This window comes from Oncorhynchus tshawytscha, linkage group LG02 (assembly GCF_018296145.1).
Source record: "Oncorhynchus tshawytscha isolate Ot180627B linkage group LG02, Otsh_v2.0, whole genome shotgun sequence".
Lineage (NCBI taxonomy): Eukaryota > Metazoa > Chordata > Actinopteri > Salmoniformes > Salmonidae > Oncorhynchus > Oncorhynchus tshawytscha.
The window spans coordinates 30,108,510-30,123,466 of record NC_056430.1 but is presented as its reverse complement, the minus strand read 5'-3'; the positions used below and the strand labels follow the sequence as shown (position 1 = coordinate 30,123,466).

General features: G+C 46.7%; 1 long non-coding RNA gene across 1 annotated transcript; it reads left to right on the top strand.

The window, feature by feature from the left end:
• Positions 1 to 21: 21 nt before the first annotated feature.
• On the top strand, positions 22 to 2,208 carry LOC112240019. The gene is made up of 3 exons (XR_002951945.2): positions 22 to 409; positions 537 to 649; positions 1,104 to 2,208. It is a non-coding gene; the product is annotated as an uncharacterized LOC112240019 (long non-coding RNA).
• The last annotated feature ends 12,749 nt before the right edge of the window (positions 2,209 to 14,957 follow it).

Genomic DNA, 14,957 nt, shown 5'->3' with positions numbered 1-14,957 from the left:
AGCGTGGCGGCCATCTCTGTCGGCGCCGGAAGTACATTACTGTCTTTACTGTCTTTACTGTCTTTGATCTTATAGCTAGGTGAGTGTTTTTAATACCAGATACCTATGAAAGAAGCGTAGCTAATTTGATGGTCTGAATTTCATTCTCTGGCTACCGTTAGCTAAGATAGCAAGCTTATCGTGTATGTGGACACAGTAGTATTGTTGACAGCACTGGCCGTTAGGTATTTGTTACAAATTGAAATGTTCACATGATTCATTTGATAGGGTGTCAATCTTACTTCGGGTGTGTTCATTAGTCAGATGACGTTGTAAAACGTTTTGTCTGTTTACAACTGAAACCATTTTACTCTAAACATAAATACATAAATTTGCAACGAAAACGAGAGTTTCTATTGGACAAATTCAGGTAAGTCCCTTCCCGTTTTGTTATGTTTTCTTCCATTTGATTCCTGTAGTAAATGGTTTCCGTTGCAAAACGTGAATGAATAAACCCCAGGTCTGATTGATCGAGACGTTGTGTTGTCTGGTGGCAGTAACCATGGAATCTGCCTGTCGCAAAGACCAGCCAAAACTGAACTCCACTCCTACCAGAGGAGGCGGGGCCAAGCAGAAATCTACCCAGCAGGAACTGCGACAGCGCACAGAGGTAAAGTGGGACACAGCATTGCCTTGCCTGAGTGCCACTCTGTTTCAAACTAGCTAAACAACAAGCGTTGGCTAAAGTGGAAACCGACTGGCCAGTCCATCAAACAATGTCATTCAACTTCTTTGCAGAAGCTTGAGCAGTTTGAACTAATTCAATCACCCATTACAGCCGACATGGTGGCTGACTGGCTGGCTGGATGACTGGCTGACTGGCTGACTGGCTGTCTGATTGGCTGACTGGTTGGCTGGCTGGCTGGCTGACTGGCTGGCTGGCTGGCTGACTGGTTGACTTGCTGGTTGAATGAGTTCAAACTGCATCTGCAGAGAAGTCAAATGACATGTTTCAGTGGATAAGGATAACCTCTGATAATAAGCCAGTTATCGTTAGCCTACACATGATTTTTACCCCTGCATTCATAATGCCACTGCTTTAGCTGGCTGGGTGTGTGTTTCAGGTCTACACCCTGAATAAGGTGATGACAGAGCAGGAGCAGGAGCAGCAGATGCTGTCCCAGGGAGAGTGACTGACAGCCTCCCCACGGCCTCCCAGCAACCTTAACCTCCAGCAGCCCTGTCCCAAAGCACACCTACAGGCTCAACCAGTAAAACAAGAGTATTTCTTACAGATCACACACATTGAACTGTGAATGGCTGGTCCTGTTATGTAGCAATCCCCATAGACATGAGAATGATGTGGGTCACTGTGGGTCACCTTTGTGTATTCTCACCGGTTGCCTTTCCTGTCTTCTCATGTGCTGAAACACTCTTGTTTGCTGGTATGTGTAATGTTGTCACTGTACCAGTCACCATGTTAAACACTGTTTTCTGGCAAGGAGTGTAAGGACCATCACACGCAGACAGACTCAAACACTATGCGGATACAGCCATTGGTTATCAACATGCTCCACATGTGGACATACATTGTAACAATGTAACAATGAGGTTTATTGGTGGATATTCTATGTGCAGAGAAGGACTGTGTAATGAAGAGGTGTCAGGTTTCAGTCCCAGAGGACCATATGAGATGGCCAGGCCTTTGTACCAGGCCAGCTCCAGCACCTGATTTCAACTGTTCGAGCTGTCTTTAATTTGTACCACGATCATTTAAATCAGGTGTATTACATGGCTGGAACAAAAACCTGCACAGGACTCATTATGCCCACCTATTGGTGTAATGTATTTGTAACAGGTATGTGATGGATCTGAGTGGCTACTGCTGTGTCAGTCCCAGACAAAGTTAGATGCCACCTCTGTCCCCTTTACTCTTTGCCCATCTCTCAATCTATACTGTGTCAATATGAATTGTGCTTATTTATGCTTGGTTTTAAACACCTTGTTTTAGAGTATTGTTTGTGTACTACAGTGAGTACAGCACTGTATAAAATATGCTTATCTCAACTCTGATACAGTTCAGTCCAAATTCTGTATCCTAGTTGTGTCTGTCCACTTCCACACTGCTGTTATTGTGACCGTCTTAACATGCTGTTCCACCGTTATCGTTGTATCAACGTTTGATACACTGTCGTCTAAAACATGTTCTTAAAGCCTTGTTTTAATGAACCTTGTGGTGATTTGTAAATGTGTACTGGGTGTTTGATTCCAACCAATTGAACTTAATTCAGATGTCTCTAGATCTGAGCTTTATCTATACAGCTACACATATCAGTCACACTGTAAGCCAGGGTTGTCACACTCATTCCATGTCTGTGGTTTGTGCTTTCAATTCAGTCCTAAACAACGAGGTGAGGGGTTCTTTACTAATTAGTGGGATTCATTCATCAGGAGTGAACCTGCAGACTGCCCTCTGTGGAATGAGTCTGACATGCTGCAAGCAGTGTATGTACAAGCACTCCATGCTTTACTTTAGTTTCCCTGGCACTGCTTCCACAAGCTAATGTTTTAGCATGTGTGTGTTTGTGTGATTCTTTGAATTGGTTAAATTACACATTGTTTCCTTGACCTGTAAGCAGTCTATGGGCATTGACATTATGATGAAGGGATGAGAGGAGATGGGAGAGGTGACAGAGAGAGGGATGAGGTGACAGAGAGAGGGATGAGAGGAGATGGGAGAGGTGACAGAGAGAGGGATGAGAGGAGAGGTGACAGAGATGGTGATGAGAGGAGATGGGAGAGACGACAGAGATGGTGATGAGAGGAGATGAGAGAGGTGACAGAGAGAGGGATGAGAGGAGATGGGAGAGGTGACAGAGAGAGGGATGAGAGGAGATGGGAGAGGTGACAGAGAGAGGGATGAGAGGAGATGGGAGAGGTGACAGAGAGAGGGATGAGAGGAGATGGGAGAGGTGACAGAGAGAGGGATGAGAGAGGTGACAGAGAGAGGGATGAGAGAGGTGACAGAGAGAGGGATGAGAGGAGATGGGAGAGGTGACAGAGAGAGAGATGAGAGGAGATGGGAGAGGTGACAGAGATGGTGATGAGAGGAGATGGGAGAGGTGACAGAGAGAGGGATGAGAGGAGATGGGAGAGGTGACAGAGAGAGGGATGAGAGGAGATGGGAGAGGTGACAGAGAGAGGGATGAGAGGAGATGAGAGAGGTGACAGAGAGAAGGATGAGAGGGGATGAGAGGAGATGGGAGAGGTGACAGAGAGAGAGATGAGAGGAGATGGGAGAGGTGACAGAGAGAAGGATGAGAGGAGATGAGAGGTGACAGAGAGAGGGATGAGAGGAGATGGGAGAGGTGACAGAGAGAAGGATGAGAGGAGATGAGAGAGGTGACAGAGAGAGGGATGAGAGGAGATGAGAGAGGTGACAGAGAGAGGGATGAGAGGAGATGGAAGAGGTGACAGAGAGAGGGATGAGAGGAGATGGGAGAGGTGACAGAGATGGTGATGAGAGGAGAGGAGAGACGTGACAGAGAGAGGGATGAGAGAGGTGACAGAGAGAGGGATGAGAGGTGACAGAGAGGGATGAGAGGAGATGGGAGAGGTGACAGAGAGAGGGATGAGAGAGGTGACAGAGAGAGGGATGAGAGGAGATGGGAGAGGTGACAGAGAGAGGGATGAGAGGAGATGAGAGAGGTGACAGAGAGAGGGATGAGAGGAGATGGGAGAGGTGACAGAGAGAGGGATGAGAGGAGATGGGAGAGGTGACAGAGATGGTGATGAGAGGAGATGGGAGAGGTGACAGAGATGGTGATGAGAGGAGATGGGAGAGGTGACGGTGATGAGAGGAGATGAGAGAGGTGACAGAGAGAGGGATGAGAGGAGATGGGAGAGGTGACAGAGAGGGATGAGAGGAGATGGGAGAGGTGACAGAGAGAGGGATGAGAGAGGTGACAGAGAGAGGGATGAGAGGTGACAGAGAGAGGGATGAGAGGTGACAGAGAGAGGGATGAGAGGAGATGGGAGAGGTGACAGATGGTGATGAGAGGAGATGAGAGAGGTGAAAGAGAGAGAGATGGGAGAGGTGACAGAGAGGGATGAGAGGAGACGGGAGATGTGACAGAGAGAGGGATGAGAGGAGACGGGATATGTGACAGAGAGAAGGATGAGAGGAGACGGGAGAGGTGACAGAGAGAGGGATGAGAGGAGATGGGAGATGTGACAGAGAGAAGGATGAGAGGAGATGGGAGAGGAGACAGAGAGAGGGATGAGAGGAGATGGAAGAGGTGACAGAGAGAGGGATGAGAGAGGTGACAGAGAGAGGGATGAGAGAGGTGACAGAGAGAGGGATGAGAGGAGATGGGAGAGGTGACAGAGAGAGGGATGAGAGAGGTGACAGAGATGGTGATGAGAGGAGATGAGAGAGGTGACAGAGAGAGAGATGGGAGAGGTGACAGAGAGAGGGATGAGAGGAGATGGGAGAGGTGACAGAGAGAGGGATGAGAGGAGATGGGAGAGGTGACAGAGAGAGGGATGAGAGGAGATGGGAGAGGTGACAGAGAGAGGGATGAGAGGAGATGGGAGAGGTGACAGAGAGAGGGATGAGAGGAGATGGGAGAGGTGACAGAGAGAGGGATGAGAGGAGATGGGAGAGGTGACAGAGAGAGGGATGAGAGGAGATGGGAGAGGTGACAGAGAGAGGGATGAGAGGAGATGGGAGAGGTGACAGAGAGAGGGATGAGAGGAGATGGGAGAGGTGACAGAGAGAGGGATGAGAGGAGATGGGAGAGGTGACAGAGAGAGGGATGAGAGGAGATGGGAGAGGTGACAGAGAGAGGGATGAGAGGAGATGGGAGAGGTGACAGAGAGAGGGATGAGAGGAGATGGGAGAGGTGACAGAGAGAGGGATGAGAGGAGATGGGAGAGGTGACAGAGAGAGGGATGAGAGGAGATGGGAGAGGTGACAGAGAGAGGGATGAGAGGAGATGGGAGAGGTGACAGAGAGAGGGATGAGAGGAGATGGGAGAGGTGACAGAGAGAGGGATGAGAGGAGATGGGAGAGGTGACAGAGAGAGGGATGAGAGGAGATGGGAGAGGTGACAGAGAGAGGGATGATCAGCAGCCAGAGATCACCTGAGGCCAAAAGAGTAATACAACCAAACCGACAAACACAAGTTTATGACCAAAATCAAATCTGCTTTTAGAGGAATAATACATAAAAATAGCAGTGTGCAGAAATCTGACCTCAGTCTCTATGTAATGCTGTAATGCTTTTCCTTCATCACAGATACAAGCAGAGATGTCTGACTCAACTACTGTAGGCCTACTGAGAAGAGACACAGTCTCAGATACAAACAGAGATGGCTTACTCAACTACTGTAGGCCTACTGAGAAGAGACACAGTCTGAGATACAAACAGAGATGGCTTACTCAACTACTGTAGGCCTACTGAGAAGGGACACAGTCTGAGATACAAACAGAGATGGCTTACTCAACCACTGTAGGCCTACTGAGAAGGGACACAGTCTGAGATACAAACAGAGATGGCTTACTCAACCACTGTAGGCCTACTGAGAAGGGACACAGTCTGAGATACAAACAGAGATGGCTTACTCAACCACTGTAGGCCTACTGAGAAGGGACACAGTCTGAGATACAAACAGATATGGCTTACTCAACTACTGTAGGCCTACTGAGAAGGGACACAGTCTGAGATACAAACAGAGATGGCTTACTCAACTACTGTAGGCCTACTGAGAAGAGACAGTCTGAGATACAAACAGATATGGCTTACTCAACTACTGTAGGTCTACTGAGAAGGGACACAGTCTGAGATACAAACAGATATGGCTTACTCAACTACTGTAGGCCTACTGAGAAGAGACAGTCTCAGCTACAAAAAGATATGGCTTACTCAACTACTGTGGGCCTACTGAGAAGAGACACAGTCTCAGATACAAACAGATATGGCTTACTCAACTACTGTAGGCCTACTGAGAAGAGACACAGTCTGAGATACAAACAGAGATGGCTTACTCATCTACTGTAGGCCTACTGAGAAGGGACACAGTCTGAGATACAAACAGAGATGGCTTACTCATCTACTGTAGGCCTACTGAGAAGGGACACAGTCTGAGATACAAACAGAGATGGCTTACTCAACTACTGTAGGCCTACTGAGAAGGGACACAGTCTCAGATACAAACAGAGATGGCTTACTCAACTACTTTAGGCCTACTGAGAAGGGACACAGTCTGAGATACAAACAGATATGGCTTACTCATCTACTGTAGGCCTACTGAGAAGGGACACAGTCTGAGATACAAACAGAGATGGCTTACTCAACCACTGTAGGCCTACTGAGAAGGGACACAGTCTGAGATACAAACAGAGATGGCTTACTCAACCACTGTAGGCCTACTGAGAAGGGACACAGTCTGAGATACAAACAGATAGTGCTTACTCAACTACTGTAGGCCTACTGAGAAGGGACACAGTCTGAGATACAAACGGATATGGTTTACTCAACTACCGTAGGCCTACTGAGAAGAGACAGTCTCAGATACAAAAAGATATGGCTTACTCAACTACTGTGGGCCTACTGAGAAGAGACAGTCTCAGATACAAAAAGATATGGCTTACTCAACTACTGTAGGCCTACTGAGAAGGGACACAGTCAGAGATACAAACAGACATGGCTTACTCAACTACTGTAGGCCTACTGAGAAGAGACACAGTCTGAGATACAAACAGATATGGCTTACTCAACTACTGTAGGCCAACTGAGAAGAGACACAGTCTCAGATACAAACAGTTATGGCTTACTCAACTCCTGTAGGCCTACTGAGAAGAGACACAGTCTCAGATACAAACAGATATGGCTTACTCAACTCCTGTAGGCCTTCTGAGAAGGGACACAGTCTGAGATACAAACAGATATGGCTTACTCAACTACTGTAGGCCTACTGAGAAGGGACACAGTCTGAGATACAAACAGATATGGCTTACTCATCTACTGTAGGCCTACTGAGAAGGGACACAGTCTGAGATACAAACAGAGATGGCTTACTCAACTACTGTAGGCCTACTGAGAAGGGACACAGTCTGAGATACAAACAGAGATGGCTTACTCAACCACTGTAGGCCTACTGAGAAGGGACACAGTCTGAGATACAAACAGATATGGCTTACTCAACTACTGTAGGCCTACTGAGAAGGGACACAGTCTGAGATACAAACAGAGATGGCTTACTCAACTACTGTAGGCCTACTGAGAAGAGACAGTCTGAGATACAAACAGATATGGCTTACTCAACTACTGTAGGTCTACTGAGAAGGGACACAGTCTGAGATACAAACAGATATGGCTTACTCAACTACTGTAGGCCTACTGAGAAGAGACAGTCTCAGCTACAAAAAGATATGGCTTACTCAACTACTGTGGGCCTACTGAGAAGAGACACAGTCTCAGATACAAACAGATATGGCTTACTCAACTACTGTAGGCCTACTGAGAAGAGACACAGTCTCAGATACAAACAGATATGGCTTACTCAACTACTGTAGGCCTACTGAGAAGAGACAGTCTCAGATACAAAAAAGATATGGCTTACTCAACTACTGTAGGCCTACTGAGAAGGGACACAGTCAGAGATACAAACAGACATGGCTTACTCAACTACTGTAGGCCTACTGAGAAGAGACACAGTCTGAGATACAAACAGATATGGCTTACTCAACTACTGTAGGTCTACTGAGAAGGGACACAGTCTGAGATACAAACAGATATGGCTTACTCAACTACTGTAGGCCTACTGAGAAGAGACACAGTCTGAGATACAAACAGATATGGCTTACTCAACTACTGTAGGTCTACTGAGAAGGGACACAGTCTGAGATACAAACAGATATGGCTTACTCAACTACTGTAGGCCTACTGAGAAGAGACAGTCTCAGATACAAAAAGATATGGCTTACTCAACTACTGTGGGCCTACTGAGAAGAGACACAGTCTCAGATACAAACAGATATGGCTTACTCAACTACTGTAGGCCTACTGAGAAGAGACACAGTCTGAGATACAAACAGAGATGGCTTACTCATCTACTGTAGGCCTACTGAGAAGGGACACAGTCTGAGATACAAACAGAGATGGCTTACTCATCTACTGTAGGCCTACTGAGAAGGGACACAGTCTGAGATACAAACAGAGATGGCTTACTCAACTACTGTAGGCCTACTGAGAAGAGACACAGTCTCAGATACAAACAGATATGGCTTACTCAACTCCTGTAGGCCTACTGAGAAGAGACACAGTCTGAGATACAAACAGATATGGCTTACTCAACTCCTGTAGGCCTACTGAGAAGGGACACAGTCTGAGATACAAACGGATATGGTTTACTCAACTACCGTAGGCCTACTGAGAAGGGACACAGTCTGAGATACAAACAGATATGGCTTACTCAACTACTGTAGGCCTACTGAGAAGAGACAGTCTCAGATACAAAAAGATATGGCTTACTCAACTACTGTAGGCCTACTGAGAAGAGACACAGTCTCAGATACAAACAGATATGGCTTACTCAACTACTGTAGGCCAACTGAGAAGAGACACAGTCTCAGATACAAACAGATATGGCTTACTCAACTCCTGTAGGCCTACTGAGAAGAGACACAGTCTCAGATACAAACTGATATGGCTTACTCAACTCCTGTAGGCCTACTGAGAAGAGACACAGTCTCAGATACAAACAGATATGGCTTACTCAATTACTGTAGGTTCTACTGAGAAGAGACACACAGTCTCAGATACAAACAGATATGGCTTACTCAACTACTTTAGGCCTACTGAGAAGGGACACAGTCTGAGATACAAACAGAGATGGCTTACTCAACTACTGTAGGCCTACTGAGAAGGGACACAGTCTGAGATACAAACAGATATGGCTTACTCAACTCCTGTAGGCCTACTGAGAAGGGACACAGTCCGAGATAAACAGATATGGCTTACTCAACTACTGTAGACCTACTGAGAAGGGACACAGTCTGAGATACAAACAGATATGGCTTACTCAACTACTGTAGACCTACTGAGAAGGGACACAGTCTGAGATACAAACAGAGATGGCTTACTCAACTACTGTAGGCCTTCTGAGAAGGGACACAGTCTGAGATACAAACAGATATGGCTTACTCAACCTCTGTAGGCCTACTGAGAAGGGACACAGTCTGAGATACTAACGGATATGGCTTACTTAACTACTGTAGGCCTACTGAGAAGGGACACAGTCTGAGATACAAACAGATATGGCTTACTCAACTACTGTAGGCCTACTGAGAAGAGACACAGTCTGAGATACAAACAGAGATGGCTTACTCATCTACTGTAGGCCTACTGAGAAGGGACACAGTCTGAGATACAAACAGAGATGGCTTACTCATCTACTGTAGGCCTACTGAGAAGGGACACAGTCTGAGATACAAACAGAGATGGCTTACTCAACTACTGTAGGCCTACTGAGAAGAGACACAGTCTCAGATACAAACAGATATGGCTTACTCAACTCCTGTAGGCCTACTGAGAAGAGACACAGTCTGAGATACAAACAGATATGGCTTACTCAACTCCTGTAGGCCTACTGAGAAGGGACACAGTCTGAGATACAAACGGATATGGTTTACTCAACTACCGTAGGCCTACTGAGAAGGGACACAGTCTGAGATACAAACAGATATGGCTTACTCAACTACTGTAGGCCTACTGAGAAGAGACAGTCTCAGATACAAAAAGATATGGCTTACTCAACTACTGTAGGCCTACTGAGAAGGGACACAGTCTGAGATACAAACAGATATGGCTTACTCAACTACTGTAGGCCTACTGAGAAGAGACACAGTCTCAGATACAAACAGATATGGCTTACTCAACTACTGTAGGCCTACTGAGAAGGGACACAGTCTGAGATACAAACAGATATGGCTTACTCAACTACTGTAGGCCTACTGAGAAGGGACACAGTCTGAGATACTAACAGAGATGGCTTACTCAACTACTGTAGGCCTACTGAGAAGGGACACAGTCTCAGATACAAACAGACAGAAATCGATCAGTATTCTCTTTGATAGCACACTCTACCTTGAAAAACACAACCAAAGAGACTGGCCATTTTACTCACAGGCAGAAAACGAAACAGCAGTCTTCCACCTCTGTCAGACTCTATTCTTTGTCTCTCTCTCTCTCTGTTCACCCCCCTGCCAGTGTTGATTATATAGATAACAAGCTTGATACAGCACTGACGTGTCAAGTGAGAGGTGTCAAAGCCCATTAGCCCAACAATGACAGGAGAGTCAAACAGTCTACCCCAACCAAATGGAGAGGCCTGAGAAGCTCCCTACCGCAGTTCAGAGGTAATTAAAATACAGTACCCTCTGTATGTAAAGAATGACAAGGCAAGAAAAGATTACAAAATGAAGCTCATTATGGAAAATCAAGAGACACTTTTTGCTGACTATTAGAAAAATGGGAATATCAGCAACCTTATCTTCCACACAAACCATCCCCTAGCATGGCACAGTGCTATATTAGCACACTACCCCTTTGTTAAAAGAGGGGGGGTTAACAAGGGGTGGAAACTCAGGATACTAGACAACGAGGACTCTGAGTCAGCTAATATTTTATTTATTTATTTATTTTACCTTTATTTAACCAGGTAGGCAAGTTGAGAACAAGTTCTCATTTACAATTGCGACCTGGCCAAGATAAAGCAAAGCAGTTCAACAGATACAACGACACAGAGTTACACATGGAATAAAACAAACATACAGTCAATAATACAGTATAAACAAGTCTATATACAATGTGAGCAAATGAGGTGAGAAGGGAGGTAAAGGCAAAATAGGCCATGGTGGCAAAGTAAATACAATATAGCAAGTAAAACACTGGAATGGTAGTTTTGCAATGGAAGAATGTGCAAAGTAGAAATAAAAATAATGGGGTGCAAAGGAGCAAAATAAATAAATAAATAAAAATTAAATACAGTTGGGAAAGAGGTAGTTGTTTGGGCTAAATTATAGGTGGGCTATGTACAGGTGCAGTAATCTGTGAGCTGCTCTGACAGTTGGTGCTTAAAGCTGGTGAGGGAGATAAGTGTTTCCAGTTTCAGAGATTTTTGTAGTTCGTTCCAGTCATTGGCAGCAGAGAACTGGAAGGAGAGGCGGCCAAAGAAAGAATTGGTTTTGGGGGTGACTAGAGAGATATACCTGCTGGAGCGTGTGCTACAGGTGGGAGATGCTATGGTGACCAGCGAGCTGAGATAAGGGGGACTTTACCTAGCAGGGTCTTGTAGATGACATGGAGCCAGTGGGTTTGGCGACGAGTATGAAGCGAGGGCCAGCCAACGAGAGCGTACAGGTCGCAATGGTGGGTAGTATATGGGGCTTTGGTGATAAAACGGATTGCACTGTGATAGACTGCATCCAATTTATTGAGTAGGGTATTGGAGGCTATTTTGTAAATGACATCGCCAAAGTCGAGGACTGGTAGGATGGTCAGTTTTACAAGGGTATGTTTGGCAGCATGAGTGAATGATGCTTTCTTGCGAAATAGGAAGCCAATTCTAGATTTAACTTTGGATTGGAGATGTTTGATATGGGTCTGGAAGGAGAGTTTACAGTCTAACCAGACACCTAAGTATTTGTAGTTGTCCACGTATTTTAAGTCAGAGCCGTCCAGAGTAGTGATGTTGGACAGGCTGGTAGGTGCAGGTAGCGATCGGTTGAAGAGCATGCATTTAGTTTTACTTGTATTTAAGAGCAATTGGAGGCCACGGAAGGAGAGTTGTATGGCATTGAAGCTTGCCTGGAGGGTTGTTAACACAGTGTCCAAAGAAGGGCCGGAAGTATACAGAATGGTGTCGTCTGCGTAGAGGTGGATCAGGGACTCACCAGCAGCAAGAGCGACCTCATTGATGTATACAGAGAAGAGAGTCGGTCCAAGAATTGAACCCTGTGGCACCCCCATAGAGACTGCCAGAGGTCCGGACAGCAGACCCTCCGATATAAACCTCTATAAGTCCGGAACAGTAATGGTACAGGGTAACCCCAAACAGTTTCAGCTGGACTTTCACCAAATTAAAGAATTAGCCCACCAGGAGAAGCTCTCCCTTGATAAAGATACCCCCACCCAGAGCGGGCCAGACCAGACCTCTTCATTATATAACCCCACAGACGAGCAACCCCCAGCGGACAGTCAACCTCCCAGCACAGATTATCACTCCCTCATTGAAATGAAGGATAAATTCACCCAGCTGGAGGTAAGGCAGGTGGAGCTGGAACAGCAGGTGATTACACTCCAGTCAGCACACACCCAGACAACAGTCCAGCACAACAACACCCCCTTAACCAGACCCGGAGTGCTGGAGGTGGAGAGAGACACAGCTGCACTCTGGACAGTGGTGAGACAACTTCAACAGGAGAAAGAGCAGGAGCAGGAGAAGAACAGAGCACTAGAGGAGAGGATCAGACTGCTGGTGGAGGAGAGGTTGAGGGGGATGGAGGAGAGGGTGAGGGGGACAGAGGAGAGGTTGAGGGGGATGGAGGAGAGGGTGAGGGGGACTGAGGAGAGGTTGAGGGGGATGGAGGAGAGGGTGAGGGGGACTGAGGAGAGGTTGAGGGGGACGGCGTGTGACAGAACAACCTACTAGAGAGGTGGCCATCCCCACAGAGAAGCCAGCAGAACAGCCCACCTCAGCACCCGACAAAAGTCTCGACACCACAGCAGAACAGTCCACACCAAATGAAGAACCCCATGCCCGGCGGCTCTCACCCCCTCTGAGCACCCCCCTGTCAGCCACCCTGATAGCCCTTCTGACAACCCCCCACACCCACTGAGGACAAACACAAGACACAGATTTTACTACTTATGGACTCAAATGGGAAATATATAGAAGAAAAAAAACTTTTTCCCAAACACAGTGTGTCTAAACTCTGGTGTCCAAACACCCAGCGCGCCCTAGACCTCCTGTCTGAGGCCAAACTAGGCTCACCCAGCCACATAATAATACACACAGCCACAAACGACCTGAGAGCACAGCAGGAAAGGGTGGCCACAGCACTGAAGGGAGTGATTGAAAAAGCTTCTTCTACTTTCCCCAACGCACAAGTGGTTATCTCCACCCTGCTACCACGAAAAGACTTCCACCCTGCCACAATACAGCGGGTAAATGCAAGTATTTCCCGTGACTGTGCCTCAAAACCAAACATTTTCCTGGCCCACCACTCCACCCTCCACCACACTTGAACAGCCTCTATGACCAGGTCCACCTCTACAAGGCAGCAGTGCCCACCTTTGCCCGAACTCTAAAGGACATCGCTCTCAAACGTATCCCCAACACTTCACACAGGAGCAACAGATCAATAGAAACCCCACCCAGACCAGCGAGACACCCTCCCAGACCTGAAGGACCCCCCCTGGACCTACACATAAAGGGCCCACGCCAAGAGGACTTACATCCAGACCACAGCACCCCCAGACACATCCACACCCCCACCCCAACCAATCAACACCCCACCACATCAACCATGCCCACACCCCATTTAGGCCACCTCAGATCAGACCTATGCCACTCCTGCCCACCCCATGCACCCCACCCCCGCAAAGAGGGCCTCAACATGGAAGCCACACATACACCCAGGTAGTGAGTGGGCAAACAGGCCCAACCCCCACTCTTACACTCACCCAAGCCAATGGCATGTACCAGATGCTCAGCAGGCTCTGCTCACACTTACTGGCCTGAGCCCAAACCACGACCAACTACATTGGACACTTTATGGAACAAAAAGCCTTCACTATATCATCCTGGAATATCCAAGGCCTTGAGGTCATCTGCCTTTGGCATAAAGAGCAGGAACCCGGACTTCACCAAAGAAATCGGTAATACAGACATTGTCATCCTGTAAGAAACCTGGTACAGAGGAGACGGACCCACTGGTTGCCCTCTAGGTTACGGAGAGCTGGTAGTCCCATCCACCAAACTACCAGGTGTGAAACAGGGAAATGACTCAGGGGGTATGCTAATTTGGTATAGAGCAGACCTAACTCACTCCATTAAATGAATCAAAACAGGAACATTCTACATTTGGCTAGAAATTCAAAAGGAAATTATCTTAACAGAGAAAAATGTCCTCCTGTGTGCTACCTATATCCCCCCACTAGAATCCCCATACTTTAATGAAGACAGCTTCTACATCCTGGAGGGGGAAATCAATCATTTTCAGGCCCAGGGACATGTACTTGTCTGTGGCGACCTAAATGCCAGAACCTGACAAGAACCTGACACCCTCAGCACACAGGGGGACAAACACCTACCTGGAGGTGACAGCATTCCCTCCTATGACAACATAACCAACAAAAACGGGTCACAACTCCTACAGCTCTGTCACACGCTGGCTATGTACATAGTCAATGGTAGGCTTTGAGGGGACTCCTATGGTAGGTACACCTACAGCTCATCTCTTGGCAATAGTACAGTAGACTACTTTATCACTGACCTCAACCCAAAGTCTCTCAGAGCGTTCACAGTCAGCCCACTGACACCCCTATCAGACCACAGCAAAATCACAGTCTACTTAAACAGAGCAATACTCAATCATGAGGCATCAAAGCCAAAGGAACTGAGTAACATTAAGAAATGCTATAGATGGAAGGAATGCAGTTTGGAAACCTACCAAAAAACAATTAGGCAACAACAAATTCAATCCCTTTTAAGACAATTTCCTGGGTAAAACGTTCCACTGTAATCGTGAAGGTGTAAACTTGGCAGTAGAAAATCTCAACAGTATATTTGACCTCTCAGTTTCCCTATCAAATCTAAAAATCTCAAATAGAAAACCGAAGAAAATTAACAACAATGGCAAATGGTTTGATGAAGAATGCAAAAATTTTAGAAAGAAATTGAGAAACCTGT